At 33.6% G+C, this 21,786-nt stretch overlaps 1 protein-coding gene across 3 annotated transcripts in view; it reads right to left on the bottom strand.

Annotated features, from left to right (window-relative positions):
• LOC143249009 (CD109 antigen-like) overlaps positions 1-18,894 on the bottom strand; it is a 147,508-nt gene extending 128,614 nt beyond the window's left edge. The window contains exon 1 of one of the 3 annotated variants that reach the window (XM_076498168.1): positions 18,537-18,894. The gene's annotated coding sequence lies outside the window, so the exon portion shown is untranslated. Of the gene's footprint in view, positions 1-6,649; positions 6,871-18,536 lie in introns of those variants that run through there. The other 2 variants (XM_076498179.1, XM_076498190.1) reach the window with 2 other exon arrangements.
• Between the last annotated feature and the right edge of the window lie 2,892 nt (positions 18,895-21,786).

Here is a 21,786-nt window from a genome sequence, read left to right as displayed (position 1 = left end):
TTTAACGCCCACTGAACACATAACCTGTACACAATCTGCAATTATCCGTATTAAGTCGTATAAATTAGAAACTTTTCTTTTTAAACACGACTAATTAATTTATACCGTGTAATACGTAGCCTACAAATAATGCTTAGTAAACAAAAATACACATATGATTTATCCTTATGTATAGATGATTTTATTTGTAATTAAACTGATATATGTTCGTTTTTTTTCGTAATTTAAACATTCATTTTGTTGCGAGGAATAGAGTGCAATTAAAAAGTTGGTCTATCTTAAGATTACACCCACCTTTCACTATTCTGGTTAATTTCGGGGAATATTTTATTTCACACAGACTAGGTCGAGGTTAAATACATTCATCAAGATTATTGAAAATATACAGTATGAAAAATATTTAACAATAAAGTATTATCCACGATTTATATTACATAAAGGAGTACGAGCCACATTTCACATTACATAAACGAAGTACATACCGTGTTTTATATTACATTAACGAAGTACGTACCGTGTTTTATATTATATGAACAAAAAACGAGCCGCGTTTCACCTTACATAAACGAAGTACGTGCCATGTACATTACATGAAAGAAGTACGATTCACGTTTCACATTACATGAACCAAGAATGTGCCACAACTGAAAGGTTGTTTCTGCTCACAAAATAAACGAGTAAAAAGTCATGTCAAAACATGTAACATGTTTAACAGTAAATTCCACAGAAATAGTTCTTATGAAAATAATTCGTTTTATAATTTACTAGACTATTATTTTAGAACGGAAATAGTTTTCTCTCTTCTCTTTCTCTGATCAGCAACAATTTCGTTTTATGTACCCACAACAGAAATAATGAAATAAACAAGATAGAACAACTTACTCAGATTTCAGTTTTCTCTTTAGTCTGTAATGTGTACTCAATCAGAGGGTATCTAATAAAGATACCAACAAAAGAGAGAAGGAACATTATTCAACGTACAGTGACTACTACTGTTTCTATGGTTTATTCTACTGTTGGTCAAAACAATGCAATGTGTTGTTTCTGTTATTAGTCCTTAAAATGAATAATTATAATAACGAGCCTTGTACAACACAAAGCATCATAAATATAATAGCATGAATATTTGCTACTTTTCTTTCCTCAATAAGATAAAAGACATTGTGATGGTTATTACAATTATTTTAAAAATGTGCCAAGATATAATTGATTTTTTAGCAAAATTGAACAATATTAAGCCTTTTTTTATATTTTCAGTTAGTAGTTCTCATAACCCACTTTTGAAGAAAGACTGTTCTAATACAAATTATCTTTCGTTCACCACTGTTATTATGTATGTAAATAATATTTAATTACATGACAAACAACAACATCTCAAAGATTTAATATTAAATAACTGCGTGTATGCACCTTCGCATCTGTAAGCGCAGAGTGATAAAATTCAATACGTAAAATACACGGTTTTTGATAACATAAAACCTATTATTGGTTATTTGGATTTTTGCATGTTTCAGAACATTTCGTTTCGAACGTTACAGGTAATTGATAGATTCAGATGATGTTTCAATAATTTATATGCAAAAACGGCTCGTTTGGGCTGAGAAAACACTTTTCTCGGCCCAAACGAGCCGTTTTTGCATATAAATTTCTCAACAAGTGGGTTTCTCGTCATCACTGATGTTTCAATAAGATCATTAAACAAACAACAGGTCTCTAGACTTCTAAACACGTTAGTGGAGGACGAAATAACCCTAAATAATTGTATAGCTTTGTAGCCTTCGGTTCTTTTTATCTACAATACGGATTTTCATTTTATTTTAAACTATACTGATAAATTAATAGCTGTTTTCTCAACAGACTGCTTAACCATATAATAAATATAAATAAGCTATGCATCTTATATGAAATCAAAAGATTAACTGTACATTCTTAAAGATGCTTTTTACCACACTGCTTAGAGCACTAATTGACGTTACGACTTTACTTCTTTTAACTGCTCAAATAGAACTGTTACCAGAATTTAGGCTAAAAACAAAGTTACTAAAGTATTTTTTTTATTTTAATATCGCCCCCGCAAATCTTGATATGTTTCAAATCATTAGAGTTGTATCAATGATATCGGATTCCTAAATCATCTGTTGCTCACTCTGATGACGTGGGTGCGCCTTATCAGTGGCAGACTATTATGTCGTAAAAAAAATAGTCTAAGAGTTGGCGTTTGGTGCTTTTAACTAGGTGTAGCTTTCCACAAAAATCAGGAACATGCAAGCGATGCCATATGAAAATCAGAAGCATGCAAGGGATGCATCATGAAAATCAGGAACATGGAAGGGATACCTCAGGAAAATGTAAGGGATACCATATTAAAATCAAAAACATGTAAGGGATACCATATGAAAATCAGCAAAATAAGAAGCGTGCAGCACTTAAAGCTGCAAAGCCAGGTGGTTAGTGCGCCCAATTCGTAATCTGAGGGTCTTGGGTTCGAATGCCCGTTAAACCAAACATACTCGCTCTTTCAGCCGTGGGGGAGTTATAATGTAATGTTCAATCCCACCATTCGTTGGTAAAAGAATAGCCCAAGAGTTGGTGATGGGTTGTACGACTAGCTGCCTTCCTTCTAGTCTTAGACATCTAAATTAGGGACTGCTAGCTCAGATAGTCCTCAAGTAGTTTTGTGCGAAATTAAAAACAAACTAATTACTACTAGAGTACCATACTTATTTTACATAGAAAATTACTGAGTTCATACAATTGTTTAGGTCAATTTTTCAGTTTAAGAATTTGAGCAGAAATAAATATAAAATTACTCTATAAGTTCATATAAATGGACTCAGGTATAGCAACCCTTGAGTGACGGTGTAAAAACCAAACAAAACATGTCGGTTACTCGAGGACTGGAGCCGAGACATCATCATTTTAAACTTGAATGTTCATTTTTGTCATGGAATAGCCGTAATTTATTGTTAATCTTGGACGTAATTATCTCAATTTAAGTGTTCATTAGTAAGTTCCGTGTTGTTTTATTGGGATCACGTTCCGAGAACAGGTGTTGTTCCTGGCGTCGTAAGTGCACCTGTCAACAATTACTCCGTCGTGAGGGACACAGAATCAGGACCACAGTTTAATGAGGTTAGGGAGGGTTTGATAGGTGGGTGTGAGGGTTATTTTTCTACACCGCTCATCAACAATGTCGAATTAACAGTCTTCATCTAATACCTTTCTTTGGCTAAACCAGGATGCTAATTGTTAGAGAAATTGTTAGAGCCATAGCTATAGGTCAAACGTCGGTAATATTTTGTAAATTTTGTATGAAGTGGACGATAAATACCGTATCTGGACCTATAGAAAGAGATGCACGCCCTCTACGTAGCAGTAACTCTTGCTTACGTCATTATGGTTCAATGCAAGGTGTGGAGTAAGCGATATCTGACGTATCCAGCAAGGTCTACATGAAGCAGTCATCAGTTACACGTAATTAGCTGGAAGTATGAAGTATCTGAGGCGTGACAAATATTCATCCCTTACTCATGGAACATAAATATACGTGATAACCTAATGAAACAGGTGAGCTTATTGGAAATGCAAAACATCTCTAAAAAAAAAAAAAAAAGACGTTAAGCAGTCTTTCAACTTTAGATGCCTTCTTCACACGTCAGTGTTATGAAGATTAAACGGAACATTAAAAAGTCATAAAATTTTCTTTTTCGTATGAAACGCTTATTCTGTACAAAGTTGACGGCCATGTAGTCATATTATTTATAACATTTTATGCGTTGAAATTTATGGTTAATAAATGTGTACACACGTACAGTCGTGCGTAGTTACCTATGTCAAAATCTCTACCTTTACATATATATATATATCTGTAAGTGCGTGATTTATATTATATTGCAGTATTGAAGTATATGATATTTGGGGATTGTCATATGTAGATTTTATTTTAAAATGTGCCTGGTAGACAGTTGTATCAACACTGATATACATAAGGTTATTAGATTATATTAAAACAATGTTGGAGCCTCTACAGGTGGTTACAAATCGTGCCCCTCTTTCGGTCATGTTCTGTCTGACAACTGTGATTACTAATAATAACCCCGCAGCGTAGTTTCTATTACAAAAGGCTTCGTCGTGAGGCTGTCATGTCCAATGCACACCTTCGTTTTCCCTTTTTCTTTCAATACGTTATCTGGCAAAGGAACACGACAGTTACTCAGCTTTCGTTTCAAACATCTGATCGCACAATAGCTGCGTTCAACGACTTTGTAAAATGAATTAATAAAATGAATAGCAGTTTTATTCTTCAGCTGTTTGAGATATGCGACGAATGAAGAAATATGTTGTGGAATAATCTTCAATACACCCGAGCTGTGACACTTGTCTGGACCTTCTTGAAGGTCCAGGAACTTTCTTCCCTCCCCACTAACTCTAAAAATAATAAAAAAGGCAGATATTTAGTGTTGATTGTTTTGTGCCGTAATTTCCAGTATCTGTGCTGTAATACTACTAGACTTATCGGTCAATTTTTGTGTGGGGATAACTTCATTCCAAAACTTCCTTCACTGACTCTGATACTCATGAAATTTGACACATTTTTAGTGATAATTTTGTGCTACTTTGTGTCCTGAATTTGTTCTGCATTACAGTTAAAGTTATGAGCAAATCTTTTTGGGGATACTAACTTCACTTTAAGCCCCACCAAATTTAATCCATATGAAACTTGGCACATATTTAGTGCTGATTTTGTGCTATTTAATGGTCACGAATTCCAGAATTCGTGTAGCACTACAATTAGACTCATGAGGCAGTGTTTTTGCGCGTGTGTGTGCGTGTTTTATTATAGCAAAGCCACATCGGGCTATCTGCTGAGTCCATCGGCAGGAATCGAACCCCTGATTTTAGCGTTGTAAATCCATAGACTTATCGCTGGACTAGCAAGGCACGCGTGTGTGTGGGGTGTAACTACACCACAAAATATCCGATCCGTTAATAAGAATAAAGACAAAAATTTAAGGTGCTGTGTATTCTGTGTTTATCGGAGATAAAATACGATATTATCGCCCGTAGACGATGTGGTAGAATGTTTGTAAACAATTTACCTGTTAACAACTCTCCTAGGTGTACTTGTGGCGTGCACTCTTAACATGCCCACATTAGAACAGTTATTAGGTAAAATAAATGTTGTTTCTGGTAGTTTAGGTTTTTAAGTTCAGAACAACAGAATTTCTTCCAGACATTCATTTTTCATTGGTCAAATGGGTCCTTCAAGCAAATAATTACGTTTTTGTTCTGTCATCCTAAGAGGATGCTGTTAATATAGGTCATACAAATACCAGGGTTACTTGTAATTACTAACTCTGAAAGGCAGTTATATGGTAATGCACTAAAGGTGTGCCAAAGTTTCTTATGAACCATAGTTGGTGGAGGCTGGGAACGAATTTAGCCCCTTTACCCTCAAAGATTACTTTAGTTGTAGTAGAATATAAACTGTTAAAATATTTGTCACAAAATGCCTGTTGAACGTAATTAGTTTTAGAGTTGGTGAGAGAAGCATATTCGTGGATTTTCTTTCTTACAAGTCCCCACACTTTTCTTACCACAACTAGAATTTAACCTGTTGCAGGTCTATTTCTGGAACCCCCTAGTGGCTCAGCGGAAAGTGTGCAGGTGTAACGCTAAACATTTGGTTTCAGAGCATAGATTATCCATAGTGTAATAGCTTTGTACCTAACAACAACCAAACTTATTTCTAGATAGCCCTGGTATCCCAAGTTGATATTCATTTTTGTTTCCAATGCTATTAAGTGCAAGATATCCGTATCTTGGAATATTTTATATCCCCTATCTCAGTATATTTTAATAATCTGAGCTAATAACAAATATTTTGAGACGAAAAAGAATGTTACACATCTTCCCCCCAAAAAAATAATTTTCGTTGGCAACACACTGTCTGTAAAATTAAAGATAATGTCTAAATGTACTTCTGATATTTGCCATTCATTGCGATTTTATTACAAGTGTAGTTGGAGCGTGAGTTGTTGACTTACGTTTTCAATATCGTTTTAATATAACATACTAAACCCTCTATATGTGTGAATAATTAGCTTTACCGTTATATAAGAACATTTACATTTGAAAGTCTTACGGCTGAAATGGCAAACACATTTGTAGGGATGAGGCTTCGAACCCTTGATCTACAGGTTGCGAGTCAAGCTCCCTAAGCCTTATTTATAAGTATTTCAGAATTAGATTTCTGCGTAATCAGTGATAACATTCGAAAGGGTATATTATGTAAAATGTCCAATAGATATTGATAAATACGCCATATTTAAAAAACACGATACAAGAATATAATAGATAAACAGTATAAGGTCATAATAAAGTTACCATTTTAAAAACAGATATTTTCTTCTGCTATGATAATAACACTAAGATCAAATAATATTTCCAGTTTAGTTAGGGAATGCGTGTCGTACATCTTAACTGATTATAAACTTTTAAAATATTTTGGTACTTTGCATATTTTATTTCCTTTGAAATCAGAAAGTCTGTCAAGTTGTAATTCATTAATGTCTTCTCATGTGCACTAGAGTCATCTGATAATTATGTGTTTTGCTTATTTGCTAATTAATTATCGAATTTGCCTTACATTTATGACGTGATTAGTTGTGATGGTTGGAGCAAGCTTTCGTCTTAGATCACTGATGCGCCGTGTGTTACCTTCTGCCTTGTCGGAAGAAAATTACAACGGGAACACATCTTTCCATGGATGTGATCATACCTTGGTTCGTTAAACAGAGGAACAGTCAATTTTCCAACACGACTTGTTTGCCTTGTTTTCTTTAGCACGCATATCTAGCGCCTGCTTTCGTCAGTATCACCGGAGACTAACAACTCACTAACATCTCATTGTTGTCGGAAGTAACATTTGGCAAAGTGCCAACTATCTTTCAAGTGCTTATCTCCAGAGGCCTTACGTTATTTCTGTTAATGTTATACAACAGAAACGACTTCATTAATGTGCAAGAAGGCTTTTAATCATCACATATAAAGTCTAAATTATTCTATTTATGTATTCCCTTGTTGATGGTTATGTATGACAGAGGTAAAACGAATAACGTAAAAGGACCTGTTTTCTTTACAAGATTTAAAGTTATTTTAACATCTGAGCTTAAATATAGTTGATTATAAAGACTTTAATATCAAAGTTCTCTACGGTTATTTATTGTCTTTAATACCAGGCAAACAAATTAGTAGACATATCTTTTCATTTTGCTCGAAACAGCCTGAAAACTTGTCAAATCATTCTGCCTCTTACATTAATAACTTTCGATGATAACATACGCAACTTTAATGAGCTTTCAACATGGAGAGAGTGATAACTTCTACCAGCAGAACAAAACATCGACCTCAAGAAAACGTTAAAACATTTCAGAAGAACTACGACTTTCCACCAAGAACCTTGTTTTTAAACTATGATGAACTAGTTAAGCCTATTACACTATTTCACCAAAACTTTTAAAACAATGTTGATATTAAAAAAACAAAACTTTTCGTATGTATTGCGATTCTCTTCCAAAACATTTTATAAACAGTGGTGAATAACAAAACCTTTCAAATTAATTCCCAACCTCTATCAAACTAACAAAACATTTCAGTTTAAGAATAACTACAATCTTCCACTGAAATGTTTTAAAACAATGGTGAACTAATAAAGTTTTCCAGATGGATTGCAAGCCTTCATCAAAATCTTGTGAAACAATAATGAAAAAACAAATCTTTCACATCAAACGCCATCTTCCATCGAACAAAAAAAACCTATGAGACTGATTCCAGTCACTCAATGGCACATTTTAAAACAATGATTAACTAATAAAGCCTTCCAGATGGATTGCAAGCCTTCATCAAAATCTTGTGAAACAGCAAGGGAACAACAGAACCTTTCAGACTAATTGCAATCCTTCATCAAGATGCTCTTAAACAATGATGAAGAATGCATGTAATGATAAAGCATCGAGAGACACGTTAATAGCCCACGAACGTTCTTTAAGTGATATTTTTGGTGGAAAGAAAAAACCTGATTCGACAGTTTCTTTCGTATGTTCTATACATAGCTGGATTTCGACTCATTCTATCAAACTATTAACCTCACTTCCCTTAGGTTTCTGGCTGACTAGGAGTTTGATTCATTCCTTAGTTACTGATTAATGACTTTTTTAGTTTTCACTTTACACGGATACACTCTCAAACCAGGAGTAACTTGTTTCAGGAGAACAGAAAGCTGCGCATTAATCATCATCATCTATATATTACTAGTGAAAACAAACTCTTGCTCTTTGGTTTTACTTAGTGCACTGGCGCCATGCATGCTTAGATAGAACTTCTTTTTTCATTGAATCTTCCGAAAAAGCTATATTGTCTCTCAAATCTTAGACCACGCACGTTGAGTTATTTCTCGGTGATATATCAATGGGTGGTCTAGAGTTCTTATCTTTCTGCTGTATTTATATGATAATATAGGTTAAAGATTTTTTTGTAGGTTACGAACAATCTGAATTTGTGAAAATTACTTTTATCTTTATATTAATGTTTGAATGAATTCATATATTTTTATCAAGTTGGAACTTTAAAATATATCTACGTCATGTGATATATTAACGAATGAAAATCTGGATAAACAGTATAGTACTTTCGTCAACACGAGACGCTAAATACAGATTGAAAATCTATGAAGTTATATCTTATTAAGACCTTATACAGTGAAATCCTTTATTATTTTGTCTGTGGACATTATATAAATCAAAGAACTATTTAATACAGCTTGAGGATTAATTGTGTAACTTACCAAGTTAAAACTATTATTTTATACTAGCAAAGACCTGCAAAACATTTGTCGTAGTTTTCATGCCCTTGACTTGAATTTTCCTTATTCTATCAGTTTCACGCCTGGAATTGAAGCTTCGCTTTCTTGAAGGCATTACATGTTAGGTTGATAAATCCTGATCAGCCAACAAACTCCCATAGACGTAACTTTATTTAATGAACTACACATAAAGCAAACAATAAAGTAATAGTATCTATAATAGTGTACAGAGTATGAAACAGTTATCAGCATTTAGTATATAACAATGGTTTATGAACTGAAACAAAGAAACTCACAAAACGAGGAATAGAACCGATAGTAAAGAAAAAGTAGCTAAAAAGTGTTTATAGCTGTGTATAAATTGAACCAGACATAAATTATTGCAAAGTAAAGTAAATGTAAAGTTCTAATGAAGGCTTAGCTAAATATGAAGAAATGTCTGAATGCGTGTTCGCAAAATGATCAGCACGTGGTTTGAACACGCTGCGCATGCGTATTTAAGACCTAAATAAGCTGAGAAAGCTCATAGCAATCGTATTTACTGTAATGTTTTTTTTTGTTTCAAGGAACTTACACCCAAGTTAAGTGTTGCTTGTGTGAAATAATTTGCAAATAAAAAACTAAAGTTAAAATTAAAGTCATTCGTCACGTGATGGCAGCAGAATTATGCCATCATGTAGAATATTGGTTTCGTTAAAAGGTTTGACTAAGTAAAAATTAGTTAAGGTGATTCTGAATTTTTAAAAAAACGGACTTCTCATACGCCTTTCTAACAATATGAGATTTTTAGCTTTTAATAAAGAAATACGCGAGAAACGTTCCGCACGGACAAACACAAATGTATTGTTTGTATACATTCTTAAATGTCTCCAGTTTTATATCATAATGCGCCTGTTTTAATTTGAAAAAAGAAAAAGGTTTTTTCTTTAGAGAAAGTAAACAGTCAAGATAAACAAGCTTGAGGCATGTTTCCGGATTCACACCGCAAGAAACCCGGAATCGATGCCCGTAGTGGGCAGAACACAGATAGCCCATTGTGTAATTTTGTGCTTATTTCTAAACAAACGAAAAGCGAGAGCGTTTAATAGTCGTTAGAAAAAAAGTTTTACGTCAACTTGTATAAGAAACATATTTGATAATTTTAATTAAGCGACACAGTTAAGATACCAGAATGAACATTAAATGTTGAATTTTTGCATAATTAAATTACTTTTATTAAAAACCGAACATAACACACAAAATCAGGGGGTTTGATTCCCCTCGATGGGCTCAGCAGATAGTCCGATGTGGCTTTGCTACAATTTGTTTGTTTTTGAATTTCGCACAAAGCTACTCGAGGGCTATCTGTGCTAGCCGTTCCTAATTTAGTAGTGTAAGACTAGAGGGAAGACAGCTAGTCATCACCACCCACCGCCAACTCTTGAGCTACTCTTTTACCAACGAATAGAGAAATTGATCGAAACATTATAACGTCCCCACGACTGAAAGGGCGAGCATGTTTGACGCGACGGGGATGCGAACCCGCGACCCTCAGATTACGAGGCTTTGCTACAAGAAAACGCACACAGAGACAGAGATAACGAAAATCTAAATTGTTTACAATTATAAATACGAAACACGATCATATACGTTACAGTGAGGTTAAAGATATACATACCTCATTCATAACCGTCACGATTTTTGTGGTTATAGCAATTTTAAGAAAGGTTAAACTAAGGTTATTTAAAGAAGAATTCACTGCAAGACATGTGTTCTTCATTGAGACATAAGGCAGTCGTATAAAATGTCTTAGACAGACAATAAAATAAGTAACGCAGTATAGCTTGACATAACCTATGAAAAATACCTACTTTAGACTGCTTGAAGTGTTTTAACAATATTCGTATGGGACCTTAACTCCTGATTTTGATTTAGCTTAAGCTTCTCCCAGGAAATTTATAGCGAGTGCAATTCAATGTACTTCATTGAATAATACCTATAACAGTCATACAAAGTGTGCTAGGTATAATATGCACTAAATTAAGCAGCGAACTAGAAAACAGTTAAATATCACTTTATTAATAAGAAATAACTTACGTGAGACATAACACATGCACTTTCTTCATGAAAAAGGCTAATAGATAAGGGCCCAGCATGGCCTAGCGTGTTAAGGCGTGCGACTCGTAATCTGAGGGTTGCGGGTTCGCATCCCCGTCGCGCCAAACATGCTCGCCCGTTCAACCGTGGGGTGTTATAATATGAAGGTCAATCCCACTATTCGTTGATAAAAGAGTAGCCCAAGAGTTGGCGGTGGGTGGTGATGACTAGCTGCCTTCCCTCTAGTCTTACACTACTAAATTAGGGATGGCTAGCACAGATAGCCCTCGAGTAGCTTTGTGCGAAATTAAAAAAAAAAACAATATAGATAATAGATAAAACGAACTATTTCATGATCGACGGCGTAACGCGTCATAGTTTGGTTGGTTTGTGTTAAATTGGTCTGAGAATTAATAGCTAAGAGAATATCGAATATTTATGAATAAATACCTGTCAGATATTAAAGAGATATTAAAGTTTAGCACTGTTTCTATTTCTTTTCAGTTATTAAAGTTGCTTACATTTATTTGTTTCTTTTTTCAATTTCGTACAAAGCTACGCGAGGGCTATCTACGCTAACCGTCCCTAATTTAGCATTGTAAGACTAGAGGGAAGGCAGCTAGTCATCACCACCTACCGCCAACTCTTGGGCTACTCTTTTACCAACGAATAGTGGGATTGACCGTTACATTATAATGCCCCACGACTGAAAGGGCGAGCATGTTTGGTGCGACGGGAATTCGAACCTGCAACCCTCTGAGCGCCCTAACCATCTGGTCATGCCGGGCCCAAAATTGTATATATTTAACGTTGTCAATTAATCGTTTGTGTATTTAGAATTTTTATTTGAAAATTAAGCAAGAACTTACGCAATGGATTATCTTTGTTCTACCCATCACGGGACCCGATTTCTAGCGTTGTAAGTCAGGAGATATACCGTTCTGGCCCTGGGAGACGTATATTTGGGATTTATGTATGTTTAATTAATACATGTAAAAATATGTTTCAGAAAAAGCAATAAATTCTGTTTTGTTTTTACTGTATTCGTCGATCTGACTTTAAAATGAGAACAAACATACCATTAGAGGGCGTGAATCGTTCCAAGGTAAAATGGTACATTAACACTTCTTCAAAAGTTTAAAGAAAACAGTAGGCCTAATGAACGAATATGATTTAGTGATTTATGACAGTGAATAAATTAAGACGTGAAAGCACTCACGCGTTTAACAATCTAATCAAGAAATGATATGTTTATAATAAAAGTTTAAAAAAGTAAAGTGATACACAACGTAAGCACCTTCTTTTCAACAAAAGTTACTTCTATATTTTGAAGAACTAATTTTCGCACTAATGTAGGAGATAACTGTATGTTAATTATATAATATTAAATGGTTTATATATATGATCTGAGACTTCTGTACTAAAGAATAAAACATGTCTGTAATATTATTGTGTAAAATTCCACATGTCACGAAACATTTTGTTTTATAAACAGGCCTTGTAACATTATTTATTAACAAATACCGCCAATTATTAAGCGCCCGGCATGGCCAGGTGGGATAAAGCGTTCGACTCTTAGTCTAAGGGTCGCGGATTCGAATCCCGGTCGCACCAAACATGCTCGCCCTTTCAGTCGTGGGGGCGTTATAATGTTACGCTCAATCCCACTATTCGTTGGTAAAAGAGTAGCTCAAGAGTTGGCGGTGAGTTGTAATGATTAGCTGCCTTCCCTCTATTCTTACACTGCTAAATTAGGGACGGCTAGCGCAGATAGCCCTCGAGTAGCTTTGCGCGAAATTGAAAAACACAAACAAACCAATTATTAAAAACTTCACTTCGTGTAATTATGTTCGTAATGACCTATATATGCAGGCATATGTCATATATTTAACTCTAACGATTCAAGGATTTAATGGGATTATAACATCTGTGATAGGAAGTACTTGTAAGCTCTTGAAGACTTATAATTATATATTTAAGAAAAATATTTAATATTTTAGTTAGTCCTTAATTTATTTATGATCTGCCATCTGTATATTTTTCTTACAGTGGTCTTTTTCTGTTGCCAGTGTTGTTGAATCTGTACAACGTTCTGTATGTAACAATAGTTAGTTCCTTATTGTTGTCATGCTTTTTATCCTTCCATCTTGTATGTTTGTGGTAAAGGAAAAATAAAAGCGTCTACGCTAGTTTATGATTATTTACGTACATATTGTACAGCAACTATAATAAAATCGAAATTAATTTTAATATGAAATAATTTAAGATTTTCTTTTTAAAGAAACTAACACTAACTATATGGTGGATAAATGTATTTCCACAAATGCTTTGACAATGTAACTTGCAGATTGATAAAAAAAAAAACACTTGTAAAAGCATTTCGTATGGAGGTTGTTTTGTTTTATGGAAAGTATTGGGAACACTTTACTTAAAAATACATATCTATAATTTTAAACAACGATCCAATAGTATCATTAATTCATACACTACAAAACGATTAAACTTGAAATATCCACCCGCAGTTATCCACACGATAACTCAGGCCGGTATAGATAAACCATAAGGAAGGCAGATAGTCAACATAACTACCGACGACTCTTGAACTGACAAAATCAAATAGTGAAATTTAACTGCTACTCTTATAATACACCTTTGACCCCATAGTACGGAGCGCAGTTTTCTGGCAACCGGATGCAAACCACGAACATTTAGACTCACAGATCAGCACAGTAACCTCAAAACCTCACCCAACTCTTCACGGTACTTAAAAAAAAGAACTAAAATAAGGTAAATAGTTCGTTCTAAATAGCGAAAGATGAGGGAAAAACAACAATTAAACAGCTGTTACTGTTTTGACTGAGCTATAAGGACATAATCTTATAGGGAATCTCCACATGGAATAAGATGTTAGTGTGATTAAGGCCGTTAACACCTTGCAAGTCAAAGTATTCAACTTCCACAATTTTCCAACACTGACGTCTAAAAAATATTAGAACCTGAGTCCTTAGGATGGCAACTGAATATTCATATTTTAAGTTAATAACATGGCCGGCCACACAGGTCACTGTCAAGAATGTCTCTGTACAAACCTTTATCACGTTTATAAGACTTTTTTCATATTCAACTACGCATCTTATGTTATCTAAAGTATCTTCAAGATACAGTACCATTGTATCATATATTAGTTTTATTTAAGTTTTATAATTCAAAGCCTCTCTTTTTACAGTGAGCACTTAGTATCTTATGGCTTCCAATAAACATATAAACTTTAGAAACCTTGTTATATTATTAAGATGTGGTTTATAAGACTCGTCTTTGAATTTAAACAATTACAATATAATTCATACACTATTAAACATTGGAAATTACAATCTTCATATTATTCTAGACCTACTGTTTATGGAAGCCTAGTTTTTATGCTCTGTAGAATGATGTTCCACTATCATATAGACTCAACGCCATAGAAATTTAATCTGCATTCTGTTTTAAACTCATCACCTATGGAAGTCTTACCCTTAACACTTTTTCATGATCATTTTTTGTGAAAATTTAGTTTTCGAGTTCTTTTTACATTCATCACACATGTAAGTTTAGTCTTTAGCATCTCCTAGTATCACAATCCACGTAAATCTAGTTTTCATGTTTTTTTCGATTCATTCAAAGTTAACCTTCACACGTTTCTAGTTTCTATATATCTATATATAGTCTTCACGCCTTCATTAATTAATATCTGATAACTTCTCGTTTTGAAAATATAATGACCATTGCGTTTTGGCATAGCTTATTAGATCCCAAACAATATTTTCTTTCGTTATTTCAAAGGTCTTTCCCCTTCTGTGATAAGTCATTATCATCTTGTAAATAACAACATTCCTTGCTACAAACACAAAATGGGCGTTCGTTTTCACTTGTACTATGCAAATACAAGAAAACTTTATACGATTTTACATAACTTCTAAAAGTTGTTTCTGTATAGATAACTCTAGCAATTGGTACATATGTATTGTTTCTTCTGCTGAAACATTGTTTCGTTCTTTGCATATGTATTGTTTCTTCTGCTGAAACATTGTTTCATTCCTTGGATATGTATTGTTTCTTCTGCTGAAACATTGTTTCGTTCCTTGCATATGTATTGTTTCTTCTGCTGAAACATTGTTTCATTCTTTGCTCTGATAACCAATAGAATCTTATCTATTTTCAAAGTCATTGTTTAGTTTTTGTTTTTCGCAAGGATACACTAAGACTACCTGCACTAACTTTCCTTAATTTACCGCTGACAGACTAGAGAGAAGGCATTACTCATCACCATCCATTCTGGTGTTACTCTTTACATCAACAAAAAGTGAAATTCACCGTTACATTATAACACCATCACGGCTAAAAGAGAGAGGATGTAGGGGGATTCGAACCTGCGAATCTCGGGTTGTAAGTTGAGCACAGTAATCACAAAGCCATACCGGGCCGTGTCTAGTTGGACTGATGTGGCAATATTAACGTTCTTTTCCTTCCACCTCGGTAACAACATATTTCAGTGTGATAAAGTGGGACATTGTACGTCGAACCGTTTCATTCAAGTATGGAAACATAAAAGAGTGTCGTATTAAATCCCAAACTAACTATTTTTTTTAATCAGTGGTAAGATAGTAATATGATTATCCAGGAAAAGAAAAGGGGCTGTTTCCATTTAATGAATATATACATATATAATTTTGTATTTTTTGTGCTAACTCTTAGTATATTTCTAAATTAATTTTACATATAAGTTGACTTTATTACGATCCCTCTAATTCATTAATAAGCTTGAGGGCTTATAACACTAAACTTTGATGTTCGTTTTCTCTGGTGAGCACAGTAAATATAATTCATTGTGCAACTTTGTGTTTAAAACAAATGAAGAAACTTACTTACACTACTTTCTATATATATTTATATACTCTTATATATTGCTCCCAAGATTGTATGTATTTACGTGTATATATATATTTGCATAATTTCTAATAAATAAGGTCACAGTTATAAAACAAATAAACTAAAAGTAGAAATGTTAAACATGTATCATTGTAACAGAACTATTTGTGGCAATATGATGAAATAACAGTGGAAACATACTCTCTCTCAGGGTTTAGTCTCAAATTGTAAGCCTTACATGAGAAATGAAATTTTAGCTTAATATCTAATTTTAAATATAATATACTATTTTTTTTGCCTGGACTTACTTTTCTTACATGTTATTCTCTATTTCTGCATTCCATTTACATATAATGACGTATATGTAATGCAGGTTTTATGTTTTAATATTTACATGTGTTTGTTTTTCTGTGTATATATATATATATATATATAAATTCCAGTTTCGTTCATCTGTCTTTTATTATACAACGGGATTTGTTTTAGGCCTTGCTCTCTAAAACGTTGTTCTGAAATAACAGAAGTAATATGTGCTATTTTTACGCATATTTTTCTCTACAATGCTAAAATTAATTAACATGAGTGCTGCGTATTGCTTAAAAATAATTATACGCCCATATCTATGTATATATAATACTATCTTATTTACCAGTTCTTTAATTCTCTAAGAGTACATATCGTCTTCCAGCAATTTTGAAACGTTTTATTGTATACGTTTGTATTTTTCTATTAATTACATATTGTGTTTCTTACGTCATTCTGTATACCTTTAGCTGTTAGTTCTCCACAGATAATTCTGCGTCAAACAGGTATCAAATGGCTATTGATAGTTAGGAACGTCTAAAAGTCAGTCACACGCATACATGTTCACGTACACACACAGGAATTGAATACGATGTAAAAGGACATTCATCAGAACTACATTTTGATATTATTTGGTGTTACTTTAGTAGTGTGGTTCCGCAGATAATTGACGGCATATGAGAATGGTATATAAGAGCCTATTTTGACGCCAAATATTCATACGCTCAAATCATGATTTTACGATGTAAAAGGACATTCATCAGAACTACATTTTGATATTATTTGGTGTTACTTTAGTAGTGTGGTTCCACAGATAATGACGGCATATGAGAATGGTATATAAGAGCCTATTTTGACGCCAAATATTCATACGCTCAAATCATGAATATGTGCTGAAATCTGTATTTAGAATTTGTACATTGCAGATCATATATGTTTGTATTTAATGATATTGGAAAACAAATAAATAACAATCAAAGTGAAAATCCAGAACAATATAGAAATAACGCTGCAAAAGTTGTACCCCAGCCATTGTAAGCAAAGTGCAACGTTTTCTACATCAGGCAGCTACAATAACATCACGAATAATCTCAGTCTACAAAAGCTACACAAGTTGTTCCGTGTTCAAGCAGCTGGAGATTGAAACATATATTCATACTATTTCATTGAAACACACCGTAACTTTGTCGAATTCAGTGTCTACAGATTTATATGCGATCAGATCGTATAAATGGGCGCGGAAAAACAGTCATTGTCGAACAGTTGATGGATTATGAAAAGCATACAGTGAGGGAGGGAGTGCTTTCAGGACGGTTGGTATGGGTATTAACACTTTTACCAAAATAAAGCATAGAACAACGTTTCGACCTTCTTAGGTCTTCTTCAGATTAACATCTGCTTTTATTTGGTAATACCCATACCAGCTGTCCTGAAATACATTTTTACTTCGAGTAGGTTTCTCGCCATCACGTAACGGTGTGCTTTAAACAAACAGTCTTACAACGTAGCCTTTAGTAATGGTAATTATGTTACAGGGTTACTGTCAAGTTACAAGGTTATCAGATAAATGGTAAGAAGGCGTGGTAAGGCCTCAGAATCGGTTTAATATAATGTACTAAATCTCTGATAATATATTTTTACTTTAGGGTTGTTTTTTTTAAACAAACATGTGTGGTATTTAGAGCATTTTTTGAAAGATGCAAAATAAATTTTAATGTATTTTGAACATTGTTTGATTAGTATAAGTTAGTGAAAATGAATGGAATTTTATAAGATGTTACACAACAAACGTATGACTTATTAGTACAACGGTTATATACATGTATTGCTTAATTACAACAATTGTACTTTGAGTTCTATACACACGTATATATCATCGTGTTAAATGCTATTGGTCATATGGACACAAAATGTTAAGTAAATAACATTGATCTTATAACAAACATACCTTATACATCATTTTGCCTTGCGGTTAACAGCCTTCGCACAGATGTTTCTATAAATACTTATAGAACTGACATTTTAAGTGCTCTTCACAAAGAGATTCTATTTCCGTGTTTAGCTATCGTGGACCAAAATTTTCAATGACAATTACAGGTAAAATTCTTCAGAGAATAACTTATAATTTTGTTTTTAAATGCTTAATAAAGAATTAGTGGCCAGGACTAAAAATAATTAGAACTCCTACGGAAATTCACATTAGTCAAGTCAAACTGATAAGTGTGTACATTTTTACTTCTAGTGATATATATAGCGTTTTATTATTTTATTATTATATTACCTATAAACAGTTTTGAACTATATGGAATTTAGCATTACGAGCTACGATATCAGTTACTAAACAGCACAATAATTTATATAAATATTATTTCTTAAAAATACTAACGAACACAAAGGTCTGCTAAGGTCCCACGTAGATGTTCGAGAGATCTACAGCTGTAAATTTGTCTTCTTACGTGCGATGCTGGCTTCCAGTTTTGTAAGAAATAGCTATTTCTCGTACTTCTTACCGTAGTAAAGGAAAGACAACCCAACGCTTGTAACAGAGCTTCGCCGATAGTCTATACTTGTGAGTGTGCGCGCGCAAGAGACCAACGATTTTCGAAGTGAAGGGCTTTATCACGCGGCATGAACTAACAGCTGCGCGAGGTCCGGACGCGTGTTAAGTCCCGCATCCCAAGCCAGCTGGGGGACGTCCTACTACTCTAAGCAGCCTGATGATGTTGACAGAATGCCCTCACAGCATTCAGAGAACAATTCCAACTGCGCGATCTGTTCTACTGTTTCACTTTACAAGCACTGGACGTTTTTCAACATTATTTTGTGACGTCACTCTAACAAGAGTGTAGCAACTTCCTAGGATTATTAAAACATGACTCGCTTTAAACTTTACACTGCCTTTAATACCTTTTTCCAAATACTCTTTTCCTAATCAACCATTTGGATAACATTAGCACTTGAAGAAACAGATACGACCATTTTCACTCGATGTATTGTTGTTGTAAAGATCAACGTTTCTTTTGCCACCTTTATCAACAAACTGAATAATACAATGAAACTCTAGCATAAATGTAAAGTATAGTTTAAGTAGAAAATACAATATTTTTTTAGTTTAAAAAGCTTTATCGGTCATCTCTTGCACCACCTTAATGTTTATGCAGTAATATCTTATATTCTTCACATCATAACTAAACACCAGAAGATTTCCTATGGGTGTCATGAAAACATTGTTAGATTTTACAAATCCCTAAGCCTGTAGCTAGGCTATATTAACTTGTTCACGTACTCCATTTCTGTAACAAAATTCATGTAGCAAGTTCTATCGTGTTCACTGTACTTATTAAGTCTGGGCTTTCACTTATAGTTAGTTAATAAACTAGGCTTCATACAAATTGATATGTTTCCAGTTTTCAAAACGAAAAGGGGAAATTTCTTAAGAACGTTTATACATATTTGAACAACATTAGGTATTGAAGTGTATTGAAGAGTATAGTATCGACCAGTATGTGCAGTGAAACGAACATCTCCTGGTATTGACGGGGAAAGTTCACTACAACGGATTGTTGTTACCAAGTGGGTGAGTTCTGTAAAAAGTCTCCAAACTGTGACGGATCCTATTACATTCATCAGTGGATATTCCCATACCTTTACCGTTACATGATATCACAGAAAACAAGATTTGAGTTGGGATTATTTTGTCCGTGCAATCTGCTACACATAAATATATGTTTTTGTGTGTATGTTGTGTATGGTGTCAGAGGAACATCACTCAACTTTAAACTCACGATCTATAAGTAAGGAATTAGATATATTAACATAATGTTGTGTTCTACATGTATACCTCTATATTCATCATATATATATATATATTTCTATGCAGAACGGGAAGTTTAATATTATATTTTAAGTGGAGAACTTTTATTAGAGTTACCAGTCAATTTTCGAACGATACAAATGTTAGTGTTGATGAACGTATTGATTTTCACTTTTATCACCCGAAAAGTTATTAAGGAACATATATCCATTCTCCTTTCCTTATCTTGTTTCGTTGTTTTTTGTTTAGGTTCATCTCTGTATATAGCTCGTGCTTGGTCCACAATTTTATGTCACATTGTGTGCCTTCAAAAAAAAAACAATTTCTTTTTATTAATTTCGAGAAGAAATCATAAAACAAATACCAAGATATAAAGGAAAATAGGAAATAACAGTGTATCAAATCTTTAACTAGAGAGTAGAGGAGGTAATATAAGACAAAAACAATTAACATTGCTCTAGTAATGGCACAAGGTAAAAGATAGAATGAAAATTGATAAGACGCCATGTATTCGAGTTGTTCATATTTACTCTTATTTTCTAGAAACACTACGTAATATTTTGTCTACAAAAAAAATATTATAGTCATCTATAAAAAGCTGTGCGTGCTCTCTTATCGTATTTCTCAACTCTGGTTAGCTTTGACCCTGATTAAAATTTCTTCTCGAGTTTACTTGTTTCAGAACTTTTTTATGATACACATAAGTTTACGCTCTTCTATTGTGAATAAGGCTTAGCTAGTTGTTTAAAGCTACGTAGTTTATACGACCACAGTCAAAACATATTTGTAGAGCTCAAGAGCCAACCCTCCGCTTGCCTCCCCCTTAACAAAAAGGTTTCATTTAATACCCAAGGACGAATTTTGGGTGAGGAGAGTTGCAAGGAGTGTTTTACCCAAATCTCCTTCCCTCTAAAAATAATGTAAACGTATATCTTTCTAGTCCTATGATTCAATGCGAAAAAAAAGTTATATAGTAACAGGATTAGTGTGAAGAAGTCCACACAAAAATAATTTATTTAAATCGCCTGGTTATTGTTTAAAATATTGCGTAACAATAAAGCGAAGTGAACTAAAACTGTAAATGGTTTGTTGCAAAGTTCCCAACTATTTAAAATTACTTTCTTTTTTTATTAACACGTTTTGTCCTAACATATAATAAAACACCAAACTGTGGTTAAAATAAACCGAACTCCTGTATAGATTCATATATTCAATGTAGTTTTTACAAATAACTTTAAAACAAACAGAATGTACCATAGAAAACTACTGACGTTCAGAATAACGCTGTTAGATAACAATATTTTGGTAGTTAAATATAATGTAGCTGGTTAAATAAAAAACAAAGTTAATTATAACATTAGGATTCCTTGATTCTAGGGTTATCTCGAAAAATATCCAACCTTTCGTCAGTGTATTACTTGATGACATGTTTTATAAATACAACATGTCTTTAATTACAAGACTTATCCTTTTCCCTTCAATTCCATTACTTAATGACAAATGAGAAAAGATAGTCTTGACAATACGGGATACGCGGTCGAAAACAAATGTTGGTGAGACCTCTGTTCACACATTAGGGTGTGAAAAAACGTACGAAGTAGCGTGTTACTATTTTATCTTAATGTAAATGGTCTTTCTTCATTACGTGGTTGCATTTAAATAACATCATTATCATACGGAAGAGTGGCGAATTTCGATTATATTTGAATTAGTTTTTACTCTGGTTTAGTTGAAGAAAGAATGCTTGTTAAACACAATAAAACTTACAGAAAAATGTGGGAATACTTTCCGTTTGAAAGTTCGGCCATCGACAAGACCATCT

The sequence above is a fragment of the Tachypleus tridentatus genome, chromosome 1 (genome assembly GCF_004210375.1).
Source record: "Tachypleus tridentatus isolate NWPU-2018 chromosome 1, ASM421037v1, whole genome shotgun sequence".
NCBI lineage: Eukaryota > Metazoa > Arthropoda > Merostomata > Xiphosura > Limulidae > Tachypleus > Tachypleus tridentatus.
This window is presented reverse-complemented; position numbering and strand designations above follow the sequence as displayed.